The following is a 25,904-nucleotide window of genomic DNA, read 5'->3' as shown; positions in this document are numbered from 1 at the left end:
TACACTAATAATAATACCAAAAAAATGTTGGTTTTTTTTTTTTTTTTGAGGCATTATCAATACAGAGGATCAGAAAAACAAAGGAAACTCAAATATATTTGGAAAATAGAAAATGGAATAAAATGCCATTAATATACAATGCAATACTACATACTTAGAGACTGGCAAAATTTCTGTAAAAAAAAGAACCAAAACAATGCTCATCTGTAGCAAATCACTGATATTCCTCTGTCACTGTATGTCTAAGAATCCTCAGTGAGCATCTGCTTTGGAAAAAGACACAATTTATTTGAAAAGGTATTTCTAGAAGAGGTAAGGGAGATCAATACCCTTGTATAAGGTACAGGTGAGATATTGTCCAGATATCAAATCTGAATGTCAGAAATATTACTTGAATCTCCAGTGCTCAAAAATACTGTTTCAAGTTAGAATACATATACAGAATAGCAACTGCAGTGAGCATAGTGCTGAATTATGACTTCACAAATGATATCAAAGTAGTATGTTTTATAGAGTTAAGTAAAATTAAGACTGATGTTTTGATAATAGATATGTTTCTGTATAAAGAAGTGAGATAATGGCAAACATTATGAAACATGAAAGAGCTAGAAAATGTAAATAACAGGAAAGGAAAAATCAATTGAAACATCAAGGCAAAATTAAATGAAAAGCTACCAGAAGTATAAAATTCTGAAACAGCTCCCTAATGTTAAGAGTAGTTTACATCTCTGAATAGGTTACATAAAGGTGGCCAGGGAATATTTTTAATCAAAGGCATTCTTTATAACCTGTTAGAAAAACTGGGAATGACCATTTCTTGATTTCATTTCTGTCCTTTTTTGTTGTCGTCAGCCAAGCAAATACAGTACAAGTCCATATTCAGTTTTCACCTTCACAAGAAAAATCAGCGTAAACTGTGGCAAAATACAGCATAAATACAATTCTTTTTGAATTCCAGGAGTCAGAATTAACCAGCAATTTATTCATTATAACTCTTCCTCTAACTGTGTTTTTGAAAAGTAACACAAGCTATTAATTTTACAAAGAGTCTTTTGAAATATAAAACTATAAAGTGGGTTTGAACATAATAGCTCTACGGTGTTTCTCCTCACAGAGACCATTATGTTTTAGAATTGTATTTCTAGTTGATATTCTTGCTTTTTTCCTAAACTATTATCCAACAGAGTCATAGCAAAACATCTTGGACCTTCTATCAGGAATACTGCCTTCCTGCTTTTTCAGACTTTTCAGCCTCTCTAAGATCAATCATCCTCTTCTGAAGTGGCTCTTCCCACTGCACTCCATTTCCCACTGTGCACCCACCGTGCCCTAGCTTTTTGGGTGTTTCCTGTTCTAAACATTTCTTCACATACTGCTGGGGATAAACTTGGGTGCTGCATATTTCAAGAAAGCCATCACATCAGTAGAGGTGAATGCAAAGTAATCACATTTGTTTAAAAAAGATGAACAAATAGCCTCCAAGAGCAAAAGGTCTGTAATATTTGCCCTCATTAGGATTGCAGGATGTTTCCGTCATGTAAATCACTGGAACGCACACTTGAGTAGGCAATACAAGGTAAAATGGTAAAGAAAAACACCTACTGAGAACTGAATGGCAGATGTTCTGGCAAGAGAGATAAAAAAATTTAACTAAAATGCTTATCCAAAATCTGCCTCAAATCTAACATTAACAAAGTTATTCACTGAAAGTTTTGCTGATTTTCAACGCGTGAAGAAATGCATTCTCTATTGTAATTATTCTACAGTGAAAGTATAAAAACATGTAGTTCTAACATCTGTGTCAATTTATTCCTGTATCCTAAGCAGTGAACTAATCAGTACTTAACACTGGACTAATGCTGTGACGTTATTTAAATCATTCTTTTCAAGTAACGAGGACTCCCAAAAAAGTCTCAATGCCACAGGTTATAAAACATCTTATGGGCTGGATTTCATTCAGGGAACATAAAATACTCTTCTTAATATTTTCGATTCTAGTCCATTAGTTGATCATTCATAACCTACATTTCTGTCAGCGTACCGAGTCACAGACATTTCACAAAAGGAATTCATTTCACTGGTCATTGCTATATTGGCACAGTGTACATCTGTTTAAAATAGAATGTGATCAATTACAAAAAAATGTCACACAAACACTTGCTCCTTTAAGCATTTTGGGTCTTGCTCTAGGATTCAGTGAAATAGAGTCTGAAATCAAAGGAAGTAAAGCCAACCAAAAAGAAAAAAGACTGATACAGATATGTGTAAACAAAATCTAAGTTAAAATATCAAAAAATCAGAAACATATAGCATGTTTTGATGCATGCATTTCACCAATTTCCACCAGGTTTATAGTTTATATAGGGGTTTCCTAAATTTGATACTTAGCCTTCTTCATTGCACTTGACAGTTCTCATTAAATATTCTTTGAAGTAATGAATTACTTTGAAACCATCTCTTTTTTTTTTTTTTTTTTTTACAGCTGAAAGAGCCTATGATATTGACTTCCAATACTGAAGATTGTTTGTTTCTTCAAAACTTTCTACCTGAAAGTTTAATAGTTTCACTGAAGATACCTTAATTCCTTTTTTTTCTAAATAAAAAAATTGTTGAATAACAGTAATACTGAAAGATCATTTTTTAATAGTGTCATGTCACTCCAATAAATTTGATTTATTTTATTCACTTTATCAATCAGAAAAGTCTACTCTGCTCAGTCTCTTCCTATACAAAAGGCCATCCTGTTTTCACGGTTATCCTTGCATTCTGTATTTTTAATAATTATATTATAACATTATTGTATTATATATTATATAATACTATTATAATATTATTATTATAATATTGCAAGTGTGCAAGTATCACACTATAAAGATATATTTTGTTTTATTTTCTACTCTTACCTCTGTAATTTTAATGTTTTTAACATCTCTGATCACCGCTAAGGACTGAAGTGTTGCTTTCTAACAAATATTCTTTTTTGAGTGTTAATTTATATCCACTGCAAGGAGCAACAATAACAGTGCAACCACGCTATCGCGTTTTTAATGTGTTTGATATTTATCAACTCTGACAGTGATCCTCACCTGCCATACTACTGGCTTAGCTTCTCAGCACTCAAGATCATTTTGCAGCTTGTGGTAGTGCTATTGCTTTTGACTTTCTTGTATCAGCAAGCTCTCTTACTGCTCTACTCACCTATTTCACATGCAAACAGCTATGACCTCAGATCCTCAGTGATATTCTCCAACTGTAAAACACCAGGAATTTACTACTTCTCTCTCTTAAACAATAAATAATTTATAAGATCGCTTTGCCTCCTAAACTATTTCAACATTTAAGAAAATTTGCTAAAGACCCTGTAAACATCACTTTGAACATTCAAACTGAGATCATTGTCATCCATGTGCTTACTCTATTTCTCTTATGGAGCGCTTCTCGAATAACTCAGATTCAATAGTTACAGTGACAACTTCTACAAAAGTTATGCTATTTATTTCCCTATGGAAACACAGAAATTTAAGATGGAGTCTGTTTTAATTATGTTTAGGCACTTTCAGAAAATTCATGACATTCACCATTAGAAAATGAGGAAACTATTATGCCGATCTTTCCCGTTAGCTTAATGTGACTAAACTCTCAATGAGCATCTTTATCAGAGATCTTTATGAAATAGAATCTTTTACATATTAGAAGCAGGCCTTTGGTTCATAAGACAATTATACTGAGCTTATTTTTACACAGTCTACAAAGAAGATAATCCCTCTTATTAATGGTTCAAATATCAAATGCAGTAGACAGGTTTAATGGAATTATTTTTTAATCTTTTCACTGTCACCACAAGTGCCACCTGACATTAATCCCCTAGCACAAGTAATAAGATTAAATGAGAATTTTTACCTTTGCCATTGTATGATACACAAAAGCACAGCAAGAAACCTCATCACTGGCTTAAAAAAAAAAAAAAAAAGAACCAGTGAGTTGTATAGCATTGTATACATTTCCTGTATGAAAATATGTAGGAATAGAAAAAATAATTATTTTTCTTATTATCTACTGATTTTTTACATTAAAAAAATATTCTATTAACTCTATTAGTTTAAGAAAGGATTCTTTAAGAGCTGGAAACACCAAGCAAAAATGAAAGATGTCTAAATAAATACAAATAAATATTATAAATGAGAATATAAAATCTTAACATGAATGCCATAAAAGTATCAATTGGCAACAAAGAAAAACATCTTAAGGTCAGAAGACAGAGAAACTGGGAAGTGCAAAAAATTCTAGATGAGTCCCATCTTATTAGAAAAAATGCTAATAGAAATATCTTCAGTTTTATACAGAAGCAGAGAACAGAGAAATGAACAGCCGGAAACTAAGAAAAGAGGATAAGTTAGAGATAAAAAATAATAATAATCTAGGTTTGGCCTAAAACCAAGTGATTCAAGTCTCAGTTTTCAAGATAATACAGAGGTTAAGCATAAAGAAAAAAAAAAAAGGTAAAAAATTTTAAGAACGGGTGATGTAGTTAATCTTCAGGTCCAGCTAGGCCATAAACAATAAGTAAAAGGAGAGGAAAAAAAATAAAGGAGGCTGATTAGAGAGAGCTGAAACACAAATGAAATAAACCAAAAATCAGTTTCCAAAGACAGATGCCATTTCAGTTTGACTAACTAGACTTCTGCCTGGTTGTCAAGAGTGAATAATTACTATAGTTCAAATTTACATAGGCCTTTTAAACCAGCATAAAACACATTTTGAAGAAGAGACAATTAAGAAGTTTCTGAAGGGTCGTGACATCAGGACAGACAAGGACATTTCTAGGTAAATTACTCAATCATTTATTAAATATTTTCAGCGATAAAGGTAACAAAACATTTGTTTATAAGATTTGCTGACTGAGACATAGGAGGGTTTACTGAATCACAATATTTTTACTTGGATGACTGAGAAAAGCAATATTAGAAATGGAACTAAATCAGTGCAAAGTGCAAGGTCATATCCTTGGGGCAACAAAAACGCCTACAGGAAGTTAGCAACCTTAGTAGGAAACGCTGAGGAAGGCAAAGACGTGCTTTCTCTGACAGGATGACAATGCCAATGCAGTCTCTATCACTTCTTTCAGACAATGAATACAGAGATACATAGAAAATACCCTTTTTAAAAATCTCAGATGACACCTCATTTGGGCACTCACACATCTTTTTTATTACCACTGTCAAAGATTACAAATTCAGATGGGAACATGGGACAGGCAGGAAGAATCTTATGAGAGTGGGCTTTACTTGTTTAAACCAGCAAAGTAAACTCTAAAAAAGAAAAGCTGCTCATCAAGTGGGTAAATGTTAGGAGAAATAGCTCTATAAAACAAGGGACAACTCTCATTCACTGGAGAGAAGCACTTATGAAATTTGGATCCTAAACTTAAATTAATTTGTCATTTCTACATAAAGTCAGAACACAAAAGGCATCCATTATATTTCCCAGATTGTCAAGTATTTACAATTCAGCACCAAACAAGACTTCCAGCTCACTGAATGTGAACTAGATCATTAGGGAAAACTAGTCCCATATGTGAGTACAAGTTGAAAACAGTCTTAAATTAGACTAGGAACAGTACTAAAATTCAATTTGCCCCAAGTTGTTCTCAAAATTTAACCCTGATAGTACTCCATATCCCACAGTCCACACTTCAGACAAAATAAGAGGGAAATCTTGTTTCAAAATTACTTTTCGCTTGTGTCCTAAGTTATTGAATTCCTTCAGAAACTGTATTTTCTAATTTTGGAACAGGTACTTACGGGCATGTACAGCAGTCGGCAGGCAGCCTAGAGGCTATTGGAGGCTCATTTTAATTGCTTGTCAACTTAATCCAATTAATGTATATCATAAAGTTTAACTATCAGAATGAAAACTTGGTTTAACCAATGTCCATAGTCAGTAAACTTCACAGAACCCCTCCCAAATATTTAAGACGTTTTACTCAAAATTTTAAGACCACATGAGAATTCTATTAATGATTTCAATATTTTCAACTGTTTATTTCCTATTTTGTTTCTTGACTGTTACTTATCTAAATTAAAACGTAATTAAAAATGTAAGAGTAAAAAATGTTTAAAAAATTGTACAAGTCTATTCTTCTTTACTGTCTGTTAATGATGCAATAGCTTCAAACCTTCTATGAGCTGAGTGTATTTTCTTTGCATGACAATGGTGTCAGCAAAAGCAAGATGTGGAATTTATGTTACTTTGGAGTTTTAGTATCCTTATTTCTTCCAGAAAATGAAAAGTTTTTGTAAAGCCAGGAGTGATGTAGAAGAGGAAACAATTATCTACTTCTAAAAAAAAAAAAAAAAAAAAAGAGTTCCCTAGTTCCCTTCCCTTCACACTAGGATTTTAGTTACTTCTTGCTTTGCTTTTGTCTGAAACATCTTCATGAATTAATGTAAATTTCATCATCTACTCTATCACCAGGGTAGGCCTTCTCTATTAGAATCTGCGAATATTTTCACAAATGCCACTTGTTTATGAATTATGTACTTTAAGATAAACTATGAGTTCATAAGTGTTTTCTGAAAATCTGCCACAATGGAACTTCAAGTACAAATGTTGCTTTTGTACTTTGCTACTATATGTGAACATGAAGGCTATTTGATTAAAATGTTTTAAATATATATATTATTTCATAATTCTTAGAAATAAGATCAAAAAAAAATCAGACAGCTGGTTGTATTCTCTCTACTAGTCATTGGGCTATGACTTCAAAGTGCACCTTGAGGCTTAAGATCAGTATTCATCAATTAAAGAACAATCACTGTACTAGAATATTAATTGCAAATTTGTTATTGACTTCCATTAGATGACTATTTATCCCACATGCACAGCAGAAAATATTCATTTCAATCCCTAGAGTTTCCTTCAAAGTCACCTCAAAAATCCATTTTTTGGAATGAAGTGCTGTTACAAAGCTATTCTCCTACTTTAAACAATCTCTAAGCTACAACCACGCAGAGCACACATTGCATTTTGTCTGACTTCTTTTGCTAAATAATGCTGAATTACATTCAAAATAGGGAGATGCATAAGAGTTATCCAATTTCTAAAAGTAATAAAACATTTAAAACTTCTCTATTTATTATTGCTGTGAATAAACTGCCCACTAAAATATAGATGAATGTCAAAGAAAAACTGATTCATAAGAAAAAGAAACTCTTAAGAATCCTCCAGATTGTTCTAAATTTCTCTACCAAGTTTGAAAGTAAATGAAGAATCACTGAAAGGAATAAGTGATACAGCAACAGTGTGCCAACAAAGTGCCAACTGAAAAGAACTGAGAAACACAAGGTCTGGCTTTACACACACAAAAAAAAAGTCAGTGTTTTCTCAGGGCCCTAATCAGGAAAGATGCTGTACATGATAACAGAAAAGCATTTTGACTGTGACAGACTAAATAAGAATAATATACATTTCAGCTCTCTAAATCAAGCTACAGGTATATTTAGATACGTTCAATTAACATTATCATACTTATTTTTTTTCTCTCCTATAACAGCACTACAGTTTTAACCCTCTTATGTTGCCCACAGGATAGGTTCCATCCCACTTTATTCTGAAGGAGATCAGAAGGAGAATCCTCTCTGCTAGGAGACAAATAAAAACGTGGAAATTCTCCAGGGAAGGAAAACAATATATAATCTTGTCATAGGACATTTTATCAAAGTTATTTTCATATAACATGGCAGATGTCAAAAAAGAGTAAACAAAGTATGTGCCTAAATTACAGATTGCTCCCAACCAAAGCCTTGTTGTTGCTTTCAGAATTAAAAGTGATCTGTCCATACATATGTTAGTACTCTGGTTACCTTGATGCTTGCAGGTTCTTGTTCACATTCTGCTATGTGCAAAAAAAAAAAATTATTGAACACCTGCTACTGAAACATGATTCCCAAATTGATACTCAGATCTTATCAGAGATCCTAATGGCGAAAAACATCATTGCCTCTGCAGTATTTTTAGATCCTATGTTAGTTATGGGATCTATTAAGAGTCAATTTCTACCTTATGCACATACTACCAACTCAAAGAACAGGAATAGCAGCTAGGTTTCAGAAAGCTGAACTCACCTTCAATATAAAATGATCATTAAAGCAATACTCTGATGTTACTCTAAGCTAGAAAGATCAAACTAAGTAGTGTAGAAATATGTTTAAAAAAAAAAAACCTAAGTTTTTGTTTATTTTCAGACAACCTGTTTCAGTCCACAGAAGATGAGTTAGGATTTTTACAGATTTGTTTTCTGAAATCAAATCCTTCATCAAGACCCTTATCCTTAGGTTGTTTTTCTTTACCCAGCCTAGGATGTACAAGGACAAGCACTTTGAGTTCCTGCTTCATGAACTACTCACTCACCTTTAAGATTCCTTGCTATAGTTTCTTGTTTTCATAATTAATTTTGGACAACCAGTTTTTTTTTCCTTTTCTTTTTTTAAAATTTCTAAAAAAATACTATTTGGTTTTATAATCCAGCCAATCCACAGTCTAGGAATTGGCCCAGACCAGGTGCTGCTATGGAGGAAGTGCTGGTTGTAACAAGCAAATGAAGTTCATTTAAAAAAGTTTTCATTTCAGAAGAGATTTTTTTTAAAATATAAAAGACAGTAGCTAAATATCACAATGATACTCAACACTGTCATCTAGGACCTAGACTTGTTGAAATTGGAAGATATGCTTTCTAAATACAATTTTAAATAAATTTATTTCATTATTATAGGAAGATCCATTAGTACAGAATATTTTCACTGAGAGCGTGCTGACAGAAATATAAAAATTTTTAAAATAGTCTATCAGCAAGTATTCATTAGATATTTTCAGGTGCCTTAGTTTATTCTCTGTGCCAGAAGAATGTAGGTTCTTGGAGGACACTAGAAATAATTATTCATGAAACTTTTCATTCAAATGCTAGAGAAGATCTGCTAGAGAACAGCACAAATAGAATTCCTTTTATCCTGGTATGAAGCATCTGGGCTCCTTGGCATGCTTGTAGGTCAGAACTCAACAAGCCAAAAGCAATGCAATTAAAAGCAAAAAAGGAAAATTAGCAACGTAGATTACATCATCAAAAGCTAACATTGGGCAGTTTGCTTCCAAAAATAACAGGTACACATTTTTTCCCTGTCTGAAACAGCTTAAGAGATATTTATTAGAATTTAAAAATAGAAATCCTACGAATATAAAAGAAATGATTATTGGAAACTTAAAAATAGGGTTTACCAAATTTTGTCTGGTCCAAAAACAGCCTTACGTGGTGAGCCCAACAAACATACTGGTGGGAAATTAATCAGTAGTCACTTGGGTTTCATTTCATTCCAGCATTAGGGTGCAAAGTGCTAAGTACACCAAGTGTATAAATCTAGACTTATAGTTCTCACAAACACACAGTTAATCTTAAATATAATTGTAAGAGAAGTCGTATCAAGTGTCCCAAGCTACAAGATCAAGTCTTACCATTCTAGAAAATGTAAATTCTGGGATCTAAGAACTAATCAGGTATTGAGTTTGAAAAACACAAAGTAGAAATCATTAAGATAGTAAGCAGGATTAAAACCATGCTTATATGGCTCAAAACATGTCTTACTAAATATGTAATAAATAAATGAAGGAGGTGAAAATCAGACTTGGCACAGCTTGAGAATGTTGTCAGCTGTACAAGCACGCAGCAGAGAAACAAGGGGAATAGATTATTATCCTGTGACAAAAAAGAATCCTCAATTCAATTTAATTCAGAAGTGATATAGTAGACCAGTCAACGAGAACCTAAGAGGATTATCACTGCAATTACTATACAGGGCATGTGGATAAACAGAAGCTTTCTAGAGGAAGCTTACACAATATTTCTACCGTGTTTTAAAGTCCATACCTGATTTTTCTAAGTTATCCAACTGCTTTCACAGAAATACAGATATCTACTTGGAAACCTTTGTGTGATTTTTGTTCATCTCAATCATATCTGATTGCGCATAACAGTTGTTCTGCTGACTATAGTATTTTATATTCATTATTAAAAAATCTTAAGCAATAGTACATTCAGCCTTAGATCTTGAAATGAACGTGTAAGGTTTTTGTTTGTTGTTGTTTTGTTTTTTCTTTTTACATCCTCTACAATGCGTGGAATGTATAAAAAATACACACTGTTTCTAAAAAGAGTATATAAAGCAAAGTTTGTACAGTTATTTCTCTGTTTCTAACCTTAGTTTAATGAGAGTAATATTTGACCATGCATTTAAACCATCAACTGATTTTATCTTTCTCAAAAAATCATTAAGACTTTATGTTGTTGAGAACTGATCATGCTGATTCTCAGGCAAGAACATTATGTTAGTATGACTTTTAGGAAAGTATGTCAATTCTTTCTGTCAATACACTCCTCAAAAATATCAAGACACAACTTGAAAGTTTGAATTTAGCTGGGAAATAAATAAGAATATAACCTTGTCCCAACAGCATAGTCCTCTGAAAAAAGTTAACACCACATAAAGCAACTGAAAAAATGTATGGACAACAGAACCTGTATTAAATCAGGGGTCCAGCAAATATGCTTTGAACATGCTGAGAGTTTTCACAAGGCAATAGTATAGTAAAAGGATTTAAACTGAGACCCTACATCACATTGATTCTTTGGGTTTAGAGAAGTCATTTCTGCACTATGATTTCAGGCACCCTCGTACTTTGAATATTTGAAGTCTTCACAAAACCAGAATTCTGTCAGTTAAAGAGAACGAATAAGTGAGTGCTAATAATGAAAAACCTCAAGAAAATGATTTCATTTTGTGACAAGAGTCTAATTAAGTGCATTACCCTGTTGCTTGAAGTCCTTCATTCAACATTTCATGCCATTTTGAATTAGTTTCTTCCACTGATATCATAACAGTTGATAGGTTGTATCTTAGTTTATCAAAGTACTTATGTTATAAATACCACAACACGGAAAAATTCTCTATGAGTCTTAGACTGCATTACAGTAACAAATTTCCACATTAACTGAGAGTCACTTTCGCCTGATTTCACATACTTTTGAGAGTTTGGTATCTTATTTCTATATAGGCTACTGAAGTATTCTCTGTGTACCAATTAAAATATAGTTCATTATTTAATTATGATGCCCACAACATCAGAGGCAGATGTTTGCAGTACGGCAGTAGGGGTTTAATCTTCCCACCCACATTCTGTGATTTTTTTCTGCTATGTGATATATGGGAGCAGAGGGGCACTCTGAACAACGATGCCATACAAGTACTTCAGAAGCAAAGCTGGGTTATTGAATACCTCCACATGGAAAAAATGGCACCCATTGACATTCATCAACACTTGCTTGAATGTTTCTGGAGGCCAAATAGCAGATGTAGCATAGAGAAGCAGTGAGTGGTACATTTCAGCAGTGGTGACAGTGGGTCACTTCCACTGGCGTATTTTAATGAGCACAGCATGCAGATTCATTGCTGGCAAAAACATATACCTAATGGTGATGGCTCTGTTGAAAAATAATCATTTGTAGCTGGGAAACTGCTCTACCGCAGTGTTATTCTGCTTTTTGAAGCTGTTGCAGCTTCCTCCTTCCAATAAGAAGGAGGCATTACTTTCATAATGACATATGTAGTAGACTTTAGAAGAAAACACTTCTTGCAGAGTATCATGAATCCACTGAAGTGTTTATTGTTGGGCACAGCAGAGACCAGGTAATGCAGCAGGCAGGGCAGCAGCCTCACCAGCCAGGATCTGGTACTCCCAACCCCAGGCAAGGTGAGCAGAGCAGCTCTCCCTCCTGCCATCAGCTGCATGGCCTTGCCCTTGGGTCCAAGCTAACAAAACCTACCCAAAAAGGAAACGTGCTTAAGGGGGCTCTGACACAAAGGGCAAAATGTGTCTTCTGGCAGTGTGCTTGCTCTCCCTTACTCTTGTTGATCTGTTTTTCCTCAGATTTGTTGACTTATCAAGGAGAATCAGGGCTTACTGTTCTTTCTTTGGGCCCTATTATCCTTGGGCTGGAATATAAGCTGTGAAGAGTATTTGACAGATAACTGACAGCAAAAGCAGAAAAATTAGTTGCTTGGCTTAAAAAGTAAAACTGATACTTCAGCTCCATTGCAGGTAATAATTGATCATGTTCAGTGGGAGGACCTGTCATCTTTCATTTTTGTCATTCATCATCTTTGAATGAAACAAGATAAACAATAGCAACATCACAGCTATTTATGGTCAATAACCAGGAAAAAGCTTTCCACTTCCCGGTTTTAATGCATCTTTCCTCACAGTAATTTGCAAGCCTGTGCTTAAAGCTCAATGACTTTAAGAAGGTGACTTCAGTAGCAGATGACAGCTTCCAATTCTTAAAACTGAGCTTTTTTTATATACTATCTCCCACTTACTTACTAGCAAAAATGTCTGTATTTGCATGTGCTTAAAACAAAAACAGGACAAGATTATAATTCTATAAGACTTCAGTCTCTTTAGTTTTGATTGTTTTTCTCAGTTTGGATTTTGACCCAGAAACCAGTAATTTCAGAACATACTCTGTAATCGTACTTCAATTAAACCTAAACTGTACAAAAATTAGAAATAAATTTTCTATATTTGTCTTCAATTATTTTTAAATGATATCAGTTTGCTGTCCAAATTAAATACTGCCATTTGTTCTCAAGTGAGAGAATATGCCATCAATGCTACATCTGAATGTATCTTCATCTGAATGCTTTATGCGTGGGACTTTCAAGTCACATCTGTTAGTTGAAATGTGGCACTGACACGCTATGTGGCTTGCAGTTGCACAATAATTGTCCATTATTCCAACATAACAATATCAGAAGGCAATATGAATCCTGCCACTGGTCTCCTGTGTGTCTTCATAGTAATTTCTTGTGGTAAAGATATGGAACGTCCTTAATTTAGGAAGCAGGATTCTTGATTATGTCATTAATTCAAGCATGTCATTACTACTGGATTAACCTTTAGCTCTATGATCAATAACCTCATGCTTGAGTACAAACCAGTTTTTTTTAATACTAGATGCAATTGCAAAGCCCCAGTCTGCATTTTCAATCATTCTTGCATGAAAGTGATGAAATTAAATCTGCTAAAGTGCATTTAGAGTCACCATATTTTCAGTTCAGATATTACAAACCTGCGACAGCCCCTGCAGGATCTCATGCATACTGGAGCGATTGTGGATCAATCTAGGTCTTGCTGCTGCAGAAGCGCGGACCTCTTACACTGAGTATCAAATACAACACTGTGTCATTAACTGAAGCCAAAGTTTGTAAGCATTCTCCAATTCCGGAAGGTCTCAATGCCTGAATTTTAGAGAAACTGTAAGGACTAGAACTTCAGCACATTGCCATAGCTGCAAGTGTGCGTCTGTTAAAACTTCTAAAATCGAAGCCATGACAACATGGTCTTGGATATGGCAACGCATCCGCTGTCTCTTGTAAAAACTACTATCCTGTTAGTAGACACATGAAAACATTTCCAGTGTTATTTCATCTCCTTTTGTGCACGGGTTAAGTAATTACTATTTAGTATCTCGGCATACACAATATTTATAAGAGCTCATTACTTTCTCAGAAATCCCCCTGTGGGGCTGTGTATTTCCATGCTTGGTCTCAGCCCAAAGGTTAATTTGTTTGGGAATCTGTTGTGAAATACTATTTATTTCTGGAAGAAAAAAAAAAAAAAACGACTTTTTAATCTTGTCTTTCCCAAAACCTATCAAAACAAATGCTTACAAGCAATTTGAACATCATCTCTGCATGCTCAGAAGCATCTGCTAAGATATTAACAGTTTTTAATGAATCCCCCACTGCTTAGGACATTACAACGATTAGCATTGCAGCCTGCCTTGGCAAACCCAGGGTACTGATGGGACAAAATGCAGATTAAAAAAAAAAAGATATGATTTACCAAAGGGAGAGAAAAAATAAACGTCTTTCAAATAATGAAGATTCAAGACCAAATGGTGCAAACACTCATTGCTGAAGTTTGGATAAAATTCTCAGCTGGTGCCTCCAGTTTTAACTGGCTGAGAGTCTGTCCTATAGTGCTTACTGCTGGGAGTAGGCACATTGATTTCTATTATTCCACAGAAAATCAATTGGACTACTCCCAGCAGTGAGTGCTGCTCTTAGCTGTAAGCACTTACTGACTCAGTCCTTAAGAATCTGTTTCTATATTATCTTCATGCCATTGTTTTCACTTATTTTATCTTCAACATTCAAAGGCATGTCTCTAGGTAAACAACAAAAATAAGAAACCTGAAACTCACACTCATCTGCCTGAATTGATTGTCATTAGCCAGAAAGATGACTTATGTAATGCAACATGAACTCCAAACCTATGCAGACTTACAGAACAGCGAGTAATCATGGTTATGTTATCCCAAGTCTGCATTTGAAAAAGGAGCACTGACATCCTTTGATTATGTCATAGGATAATTCAGGCTGAAAAGAACCTCGGAAGGCTGGGAGCCCAACTTGCACAAAGCAGAGTCAGCCTGTGTTTTTAGGGAATTATCCGGTTGGGTTTGGAAGATCTCCAAGGCTGGACTCCATACAACCATTCTTGGCAATCTGTTCAGCTACCTGGCTATCCTTATGAAGAAAGTTTTTCATTGTATCTAGCCTGAACCTCTCCTGTTAAGCCTGTTGTCTGTGTATCAATTCAGCTAGTTTAGGTGAGGCAACAGCAATTTAGACAACAAATGACTAACAAGAGCAAACAAGACAGACTTCAGGCAAATGACTATTTTCCTTGATGTCTTTGCTAACATATAAATTACCCTTTTGGAATTATAATGAGCTGAGAGGAAGAATGATTTTCTGATTAGCTAACTGAGCTGTTTCTGATCCAATGGGCCCTGATTTCCCAGCTTTTGTCACTGGCAAAGTACAAATGCAAGTTATTTTATCTTTTATCCCAGCTTTCAAATGTTTTGAGTCCAATTGTTCTGTTTTGAGCTCTTCCTCTCATTCAAGATCTTACAAGTTGTTTTGCATTATGAAATTACTCACAGCTTGTTAAAACATAAAATCATAATAAAAACTTGGGAGCTCTAAAATGAAGTAGAACTCCATTTTAAAAGCATGGGAAAACGCCCTTCTTCATTTCCTAGTCTAAATGTAAGGATCAAATATTTGGGTTTGGCTTACTTGACTTTCCCTGCTACAAATAAATCAGCGCATAGACAGAAGGTCTAGCAGGTGAATCAAAACAAAAAATCTTCCTCCTGACTCAGAAAAGGCAGTGATAAACTTGTCTAGTGGGGGTCACTTTTGTAATTCTTACATCCACATTCTGTCAGAATAGATTGAGAGCTCTGGTTTAGGATGAAACATGAAAAAGATAAACGAGAATGCTATGCAAATGAAGTGCAGTGGCATAGAACAGGCAGATACGGCATACACACAAAAACAAATAGAAGAAACTTCCAGAGTTGCACAGCTAAACAAGTTCCAAGAGATGCAAGCAAAATATTGCAGTAGGTGATTTATATGTCATGGTGTTGATTTTTTTTTCCATTTACTAGTCAAAATAATCTTACTGCAACTCCTAGCCCACATGCATAAGTAAATCAAGCTGTCTTCCACCTTTAAATCAGCAACTCACACACTACAGAAGGATTTACATCATTTCCATCATTCCAAGTTAAAGCTGCCATTCTTTGTCCTTCTATAATCTTTCCTATAGCCATACCTGGCTAGTCAAGAGTTGTTTATAATGTGTCTTTTTCTCAAAGCAATAAACAGCAGTAAACTTGTTACATGAAGTATTCTTACATTTGGATTAGCCTGAACACCCATTCAACTTCCGTTTAATCAAGAGGACTAGAAATATTTTTATTATTTAAAGGGAAAAAAAACAACAGTAATACCTGACACTATATATTTACACAGTATATTCAAAGGTGTAGTTCCATACATTTGTATAAGCATATCCATAGAGAAAACAAAATGAAGACAATAATATACATGTATTGTCAGAAATAAAGCATCTTAGTATTACAGCTACAAAATGCTTTTATTTTCTGCCTCACAGTTTGGAAAAAGGCTTCTTTCCATGTTTGCTGCGTATAAAATTGCCAAAGTACCTTTTCTCTAGCTAACTATGATGGATGGAAGTCTATTAACCACTCAATCAGCTACAATAGACACATTAGTGGCCAAGAGAATAAATATGACTTCCTTAAATTTTTGACTGTTAAAATTGACGGGGAAAATAGGACAGATGGATCCAACACCACCACACTTCTGTATGAAGCATTACGTGCCCAAGCCGTAAGGTTTCTGCATTTCTTTCATGGTTAGAATTGACAGGTGTTATATGTCACAACTTCTATCTGCACATTACAAGACTCCTCATACTTTAAGATTACCCTAGGAATAAGTATTACTCAATTACCTGTGATGACTTGCATTAATTTTATTTTGAAGTTAGATTAATGACCTCATTCGTTTTTAATTGGAGGTACAAAATATTTCTGTTTATGGCTAAAAATGATAACATTTAACAGCCCAGACCTTCATAACTTCACAATTTGTAATTGTACTCTCACATATGATAAAGATTTCCCACTTCTGATAAAGCTTCGCTGTTTACTTACTGTGGTTTTCAGTGCATATTAATATGCAAACAAAAAAAAACACCATAGAAGGGAAAGCAAATATTACCTCCCACTTTACAGTAATTGAGCTTCTGCTCTGTTTCTAGTGAAATCTAATATCTTCAGAGATCATGTAATAGCATTGTCAGGACAACTAGGACTGAGATAACACACGTAGAGATCACACAGCTATGAATATAAGGTTGCTCTCTCTATAGACCAAGGGATCCAAATATATATACATATACATGTGTTCTACCAGGTATCAATCTGTGGCTTATTTTTCAACAGGAAAAGAAACACTGCTTATGCTGAATATTAAAAGCTGACCAGATGGTCACTGGATAGGTGTCCATATTAGAGGATCAAAATGCATCCTTCCATATGATAAAAAGAATGAGTGCTTTGTTTAGGCTCCCAGTCAATTTTAATTCATTTTTACCAGACAACACACCAGTACCTAATGATTACTCAATTAACCTTGGAGCACCATAGTAACCAGTGAATCTCTAAGAAATGTAGTGACATAAATGAATTCTGAACCGACAAAATAACATGGATCAAACTGCATTAAAATGAAATGAAAGCAATAACAGCAAATTCCCAAAGCCTTCTATCTTCCTAGCTTCTTTTAATAGTAATTAGCAGTGAAATTGCACTTTGTGCTTCCAATTTTCTGCTAATGTCTACCTAGTAACAGGGAAAGAAACATTCAGAATAGCCTGAATGGTTTCCAGTATATAAACTGTAGGTAAGGAAGATTTAAGATGCAAGTTGATATATGTAGTTTGTAAAACTAAAGAATTAAAAAAAGATAAATTTGCAAAACATCTGCTTAACAGATCAATAGCAGGTATGGAAGCTAGCAGACCACAAAAATAAACTAAGTCTAGAAAAGGCTGACAGATAGGAATGCTCAATATTCAGTGTCAATAAAAATTAGACCAACAGTAAAGAGAAAAGGAGAGCTGAGGATTCTCAGCTAAGAGCATATGGTTCTGTGAGCTGAATGTTAACACACAAAGTACTAACAACAAAAGATTTAACTTATTCATCTTAGCAAAATATTCTAAGCAAAAGTAGAAAAACCATCATCTGGTGCCACTGAATACATCATAAAGAAAATATATTTTTAAGTCAATATACTGGAAATGTTCCTTCTGTTCACGTTATAGCAATCTTATGAAACACCAGAAGTAAGGATGCACATTAGCATCCTATCACCAAGTGGTTCATAACTTAACCTGCTTGAAATGTTCAATTCTTTATTGTTTCTTCTCAACAACATCCACAGACCAAACTTTGAAAAATCTTCAGCTGACATATAGTATAATTCATGGCATTGTTTTATATTTCCATCATGCCATCCTGTGTTTCACATTATTTGTTGAACACACTATCAAAAAGCATAAATCATTAACTGGAAATGAACATGGGTTTTAGTAAAAGTCATGGACTACTTCTGAAAGGCCTATAGACTTCTATACACTGTTCTACCTGTATAAAAACTTTTTAGTTGTTTATTATTAAACAGAAAACGCTGCTGAACCAAGGTTATTTTTACTTATACTCCCAGCCCAGAAACAAACAAACAAAAAAAAAAAATCACATAATTGTATGACAGACATGGCAAAGCAACATTAAATATCAGATAACCTGCAGGAAATTTCACACTACAACACTGACTATATAGTAGATAAAGGCAAGACCAGCACATGTAACAGTTGAACAAAATGCGTCTGGGTGAAGTTTTTCACAGAGGGGGCAGTGAGGCTCTGGAGCAGGTTGCCCAGAGAGATCATGGACGCCCATCCCTGGAGGTATCCAGAGCCAGACTGGATGAGGCCCCTGGGCAGCTTCATTTATTTTTTGATCTAATGTTTGGCAACCCTGTCCGTGGCATGGGGTTGGAATGTAATGATGCCTGCCTGAAGTCTCCTCCAACTTAAGCCACCATGTGATTCAATAGACAACTATCTTCTCTAGTATTTGCAAATATTGATAATAAGAACAGAAGTATTCATTTAGACATCCCAGGTGCCACTACATATTTTTTCTAGATTTCAGAAACAAGACTTATTAGTATTCTTAGCACATCCCACACCACTAAGTTCCTGACCATCACTCTGCAATCATCTGTTCACTGCACCATACCACATGACTGATCCGTATCATACAAAATAGAAGGTTGTAAAACTGTAGTCGTGCAAACAAAGGCTGAATATGTTGTTCTTATTTCTAAATCTGAGAGTTAGTCCTTTCTTCTCTCTCCTCAGTGCTACCCCATGAGATGACTGAAGTAGTGAAGGAGATTCAACATACTTAACCTACCAACAAACTGTTGTTTCCTGTATTGACATTTTGAAATTTATATGTGAAGATCCCAAAACATATAAGAAATTCATAACTGAAAGGCATGGACAAAAAGAGTACTGAGAAATGTTTGAAATGTTTGAACAGATTTAAAGTCTCCCAGTTTCCTGCAAGCTATGTATAGCTACCTTATAGTCTTCACATAAATATCCTTCTTCGTGCAGCATTTAAACATGCCAGACTGACACTATGTCACTAGGACATAGAATTTCTGTATGGGCTGGGGAAAAAAATAAAAATCTCTGTATTGTAATACATAATGAACTTTTATCTTCATAATTTGTTAGAAATAATTTGCCCAATTATAGGGAAATTACTTCAAAAGCATAGAGAAATGAAAACTGGATAGAATTCAAGAGGAAGTTTTTATTTAGTATTTGCTAAACACTAAGCTCTTACCTGCTCAGTGCTTTTAGTTGGAGAATGTTTTTAATTTTTAAACTTTTGTCTTGAATCATAGAAGTGGATTTTATTGTCTTCCAGTAGGGCAACTTTGTTTCTCTTAACACTTTTAAGAGATAGCCTGTCTGGTCTACAGTATTTTAAAATACTAGGCATGACGTGATAAAGACAGTGTTAACCCAAGTGTATGCAAAACCATGTTGCTCATCTATTATATTTCTCCTTTTTACTACTTTCAGAGACTATTTTGAATTGTTTATGACACAAAAACATCATGCCTAATCTTATGCTCCATAAATTAACATTCAAGAATAGCCTACAATTCCATGCTGATCTTAAACAATTATTTCAGGATCAGAACCTCCACAAAAGCAAACCTGTACCCATAATACATGACTTGAACAGGTAGGAAAGGGAACCTGTCACAATTCAATCTTCTCAGCCTAAAACAGCCACACACCAAAAGATTACTCTGCATCTTTATATTTTATTTTTATTATTATTAAGTATTCCCTGAAACATGCCTGATCTAAACTACAGCAGGAAGACAGAGAAACTGCTGTATCAGGTAAAACTTGCAACTTGTTCAACTCCAGTTTGCTTTGTCCAGCTCCACAGCACTACCAAACTGGAAAAAGGTGTTAAACTGGAAACATAGGATCCACCCACTCACACCAGGCTGTAGAGCCACTTCCTAATATCCATGTTTTCAGGACATGAAACAAATCACAAAACCTTCAGCTTCTTGCTGCATCTAAGAGGTATTTGAACACTTAAAACTGTATGCTGCAAAACACACCACATTCAGACCCTTTTACATTACTTCTATCAACAGCCATCCACAGAAGTACAGAAGCTGAGCACTAACTCTGCTAGAACAAGGCTGCATTAGTGAAACTAAATGCTGCTTCTTGTAGCGCTTGGTTAATTAAAAAAAAAAAAAACTACTTTTCCCTAGACAAGTTGAACAAAACTGCTCAGCCAGATCTATTTAATAATCCAAGCACCTTTATTTATGACACCAAACAAGCATAGAAAACTAATTTACTACTTCATTCAATGTTGAATGCAGTTCTTGAACGCTATATTTAGTTTTTACTCAGGTCATCCTACTGCATTAATTTCCAATGTGTTTCTTAAAACATTTGACAAAGCAGTTTCTTGTGTGACCCAAAGGAATATAATAAAATCTGGCTTCCCTGAAAATATGCAAAGGTAGAAGTCTTCATTCTTCTGTGTTTCCCTAAAGACAAAAGCTAGAAGAAGCTTCTTGATGTGTTAGGCATTCATTAACCAAAAGTACATAATTCACAACGGATGTTGCTGCTAAGATGCTGATGAACTGTTGGGTTTTAGTTCCATAGAATCACTAAGGTTGGAAAAGACCTTAAAGATCATCAAGTCCAACTACAACCTAACCACACTACCCTAACTCTAACAACCCTCTGCTAAATCATGTCCTGAGCACCACATCCAAATGGTTTTTAAACACATCCAGGGGTGGTGACTCAACCAGCTCCCTGGGAGCCTATTCCAGTGCTTCACAACCCTGTCTGTAAAGTGTTTCCTAATATCCAACCTAAACTTACCCTGGTGCAACATGAGGCCATTTCCACTCGTCCTGTCACCAGTGAGAAGAGACCAACTCCACTCTTGCTCTGAGTGCCTTTCAGGTATTGGAAGAGAGTAATAAGGTCTCCCCTCAGCCTCCTTTTCCCCACACTGACCAGCCCCAGTTCTTTCAGTTGCTCTTCATAAAGCAATTTTACACTACTGGGCAACATCAGAATTTTAGTTTTGTAACATCTAGAATAATTTTTAGCACTTTCCCACAACATTTCTGAATTCTTTTCAAAAAAGGTCAAAGAGTTATTTTTAGTAGGATTGGTGTTTGGCAATAGAATTTCATTAGTGACTATGCAACTCCCTGACACAATTCTTACTTTTGAAAGCATGATTTTAACTGTACAAATTCAGTTTATTTCCATGTACTTTTAAATGCTGAAGGAAACAAAATACTTTAGATTTTTAGTATGATTCAGCACAGCATCACTTGTGAGCAGTTGATACACACACAAAAGCAATTCTGCCAAAACACACTGCCACCAATTTCTCAGAGGCAGTGAGTACAACTATGTGGATAAACACTGCAACAAACCAAGTAAGAGACAACTAGTATGTTCTTGAGTCTACTTGAATGTTTTGTGATGGTCAAAGAGTCCCGATTAATCAGTTGAAATTAAATACGTTTCTCTAAAATGAATTCCACTGATCTTTTAGTGTAGTAAATAAATAGATGGGTTTTATTTCCCTCTAAGACTGTTCCATTAAACTGAGGTTCTCAAACTTTTATTGGCCATCAATACACATCAAAGATGACATTATTATTTATCTCCACGTTCCCAGCTTGTACGATCACTGAGTGAGCTCTGACCTTTGCACCTTCTCCACACATTAAGGCACTGTGTCCATGTTCTTCCCAAGTAGCCACTGCCTTCTCTTCCTGTATACTGCCTTTTTTATTTGAGCTGTGTTGGGAATGCCCTGTTCATCAACACTGGCTGCCTGCCACAAGTGGTTGACCTTTTGCACATTGCAATGGACCATTCTTGGGCTTCAAGGAATCTGTCCTTGAAGATGATTCAGCTACCTTGAACTCTTACACTAAGCCCTCCAGTCCTGTTTACTATAAGATCCTATCAAGCAGAGACCTAACTAAGCCAAAAATGTGCTCTTCTGAAGTTAAGCATCACAACTCAACTATTTGTCTTGTACTCCCACTACTTAACCAGGACCAGACAGGTTTCTTAAGTATGCATTTGTAGTGAGGACATCTGGTGAATATGAGTTGTTAGATAACAGAACAAAAGAAATATGGGGGCAGGGGAGAGGCACATTCCTTTTTCCTTTTCTTATTGCACTCTAAGAATCTTAGACATAATTAATCTACAAGAAATATATGCAGTGTAAAACTCATAGATATTTCTTCGGTTCACTATAAAACCATATAGAGCAACAGCAAATGCTTGGAAAAAAAGTGTTTCAGCTCAAGCATTGGAAAATTAAATTCCTCTTGAGCAAGTATGTTAGAGAGATGTAACTATCAGTGAGTAAACACCAGATCTGTTTTGTAATATTAATTAGATTCCTGCTTGAAGTACAGATTCCCTTGTAAGTTTCTATTTTGCTTAATATCTTTGCGTATATGTTTGAAAGTATTAGGATATTCATATGAACATTTTTAAAAAATTACTAGTTAAAAAGAGATAAATACATTTATCCATAGGAGAAAAAAAAAGCGTAATATCCAATTCACTGCAGAAGGGGCTCTAGTTTCACAATAATATTCCATGAAGTATGCATTGTCATGTGCATAGAAAGGAAGTCAGAATGCATTACAAATGCCACCTAACAGGAATGAAACCTTAAAATGTGATTTCTAAGCAAAAAAAAAAAAAAGTCACCCTGAGAATAGGGAAGCAGATATGAAAAACAGAAGCCTATTCTATAGTCACCAAAAATAAGATAGTATATGCAATTAAATCATAAATTCCCTCAATTTATAACAAAATAATGCAGACTATGTAAATATATGTATATAGACTGGAACTAGATTAACAAGGAGTGCAAAGAACAAGAAAGGCTTTTCCTTTTTCCATAAAAGGAAAGTCCAAGAGGACACACTCACCAACCTTGTAAACAATACAGACTGGCTGGTAACAACAGGTAAGGAAAAGGCTGAGATACTCAACAACATTTTTACATTAGTCTTAATTGGCAACTTCTCCTCATGTGCCCCTGGAGCAGATGTCCTTCAATTACTTCAAATAGCAACAGTGCAAACTGCTACATCTACATCATCTCTGGAAGGTCATACTCTAAGCAGAGACCGTGATTTTGAATTTTGTCAAGTGACTCAAATATTTAAAACAGCTAATACCTTTAAAAATTATATATAAATTTACTAAAGAGAAAGATAATTTGGGGGAAGGGGGCAGGAGGGAAGGTGTGTCTCTTTTCTAAATGCCACAGAGTTTTAAATTTTGTGGTAAAAGTCAGTTTACTGAAAAGTTTTCAACGCATACACCAAAATGTTCTGCTGGTTTCCCTGCACCTGAAATAACATTTAAACTGATAGCTACCAAGCTGTGGCCCACAGAATAACATGGATTACAGATTTTTGAGGCTGAGGTAAGCAGCAGTCAACATGTTTTCAATAGATTGATGATTACTTAAGTGTGATTCATGGTCTGGAGAGTTTGTAAGTATTGGCCCAGCAGTGATTAGACACAGATGGAATAGTAGATCAATTGAAGCACTGTTAAATTTCAGCTATGAAAACACAACTTCCAAATGTTAAAATATAGAAGTACATAGCCTTAGATTCTTCTTAAAGGGCATCAATCATTTTCAGCTTCACAAAGACAAAGAAAGGAAACGTCATCTTCCCTCTATTGCAGCCAAGGAGACAAACCTAATGGGATATTAAATGGACAAGTCAAGAGGAAGCCATCTAGATTGTGTATTCAGTGTCTTCAAGCTAGCTACAGCATATGCCTCTAGGATTATTTCTATGCTGTGGCAAGGAAGAGATAGCTTACACTTTTCTGAATGTACAGGGATTTGCATTTAGAAAAAAAAAAAAAAAAAAAAAAAATCAAGCTCACAGTGGAAAACTAATTCAAAATTATCATGCCTCAAAGAAATAACATTTGTTTTTCCCTCAGCTATTAAGTTTCATTAAACTTACTTCACAACAGTTGTTTTAGGTAAAGTTTATCAATTGCCTCTCTGTAAATTAATTCAAATATTTCTTTTAAGAATGCACATAATAACCATAAATTTATCCTTACAAGAGGAATCTTTTTTCAGTGAAAAGCATTTTTGGGAAAGCATCACAACGTGCTTTTCCTTGAGATTCTGTCACAGGATTCCCCCAGAGTCTGTTACATAGGAAGAAGTTCTTCAGCACATGAAAGCAATTGTGAAGATCAGCAGATATTTTTACTGGCCTTTGAGGAAAGTTAGAGTTATGCTACAAATATTAGCTCTAGGATGCTAACGTGGCAAAAGAGGGATTTTATACCTGCTAGCAGCATGTTTAGGTGACAACGAGAGGCATAAAAGTGTCAGCAAATCGTAAGAGATGATTATAAGATAAGCTATCTAAACTTGAGTATTTCTGTTTGCAGCAGCTAGTTATTGTTAAAAATATGCTACAATGACCTGGGATACTTTTCTTCATACATCTATAATTTCTCAGTAAGCACCCCATTTTTTTTTTTTTTTCTCCTCTCTTAAAATATCCATCCAGCATTGGCACATAAAATAATTAGCCTTAAGGTGAGTTGGGCAATCAAACATACTAACTTCAATATTAAGATTATTAAGCATTTTACAAACTATTTTCTCATCACCTAAGCTCAATAATTTCTCATCTCTATTTCACTGCATTTTATCTGTGAGACTGTCTAAAAATAAGACTGCTTAAGAAACAAGATAACAGCAGCCTTATTTTCATCATGTTTAGTTATTCAGATCACAGTACATTAATGTTGGGTAACTTAGCACATATCAAAGAGTAGAAGTCATCCTTCCAAACATCAGCACATCATTTTCTCTGCTTAAACTGTACTACTAAGGAGGCTAGAAACTAACCTTTAGCTTCTAGCAGATGAAAGATGTTACATTCCTCACAAAAATATATGTATTTAAAACAAGACTCTCCATTCAATCTCTTTGATGCTACCCATGGCTTCTTGTGGCCTATCAGCCATCTTGTAAGCGCCTAAGTGAAAAAGAAACATTTATGTTTCCTTATTGCAACTAATTAAGCATATAAATAAGCAAATAGGCAGAGTTTTTCTTGTTTTATAACATCCAGTAATGAAATACTAGACATCCAAAAATGTACCGTCACAGATATATTAGCTTTTCAGCATGTGTTTGACTTTATGAATGCCATGTTGCAGATGAAGGTTTGGGCTAGCCCTATGTTCTCCTGAAGAAATACCTCCACTGTTTGAGCTAGGTAGCCCCTTCCCTACCTCCTGCAGCACCTTTGTTCCACTCTTAAAATAAATAAATAAATAAATATAAAAAAAAATCACTTCAGCTTTAACTCTTCCCCCCCCCCCCCCTCTTTTTTTGTCCAGAAAACATGTTACCAGGTCAACAAGTTACATATAAGTTACCTTTCCTCCTCACAGTTACATTGTAGAAACACATAGCCCTGAAGCTTTCATTTTTAACCTGAAGTGAAGGAAGTCCATTTTCATAGAAGATAATCAGCTTACCTGTTGAAAGTCTCTGGTCACAGGGCTGCGTGGGCAGAGGTTCAAATCACCAACAGGTACAGATAGGTGCACTAGCCAACGTAGCAGTTCCACAGCAGCCAAAACCTCCAACCACAGCCCCACAAACTCCAGTCAACGGCAGAGTAAAAAGTCAGAAGTATAGCCGTCCTAAATAACAAATAGCAGAA

The 25,904-nt window shown here is 34.9% G+C and overlaps 1 long non-coding RNA gene across 1 annotated transcript; it reads right to left on the bottom strand.

Moving 5' to 3' along the window:
• Positions 1–205: 205 nt before the first annotated feature.
• Positions 206–25,904, bottom strand: LOC149916814 (uncharacterized). Its single transcript, XR_016468943.1, has 3 exons — positions 25,717–25,904; positions 3,901–3,950; positions 206–890 (listed from the first exon to the last, which is right to left on the bottom strand). It is a non-coding gene; the product is annotated as an uncharacterized LOC149916814 (long non-coding RNA).

Source organism: Phasianus colchicus, chromosome 9, assembly GCF_987193195.1.
Source record: "Phasianus colchicus chromosome 9, bPhaCol1.hap1.1, whole genome shotgun sequence".
Taxonomy (NCBI): Eukaryota; Metazoa; Chordata; class Aves; order Galliformes; family Phasianidae; genus Phasianus; species Phasianus colchicus.
The sequence above is the reverse complement of the archived record's forward strand: the minus strand, read 5'-3'. Positions and strand labels throughout refer to the sequence as shown.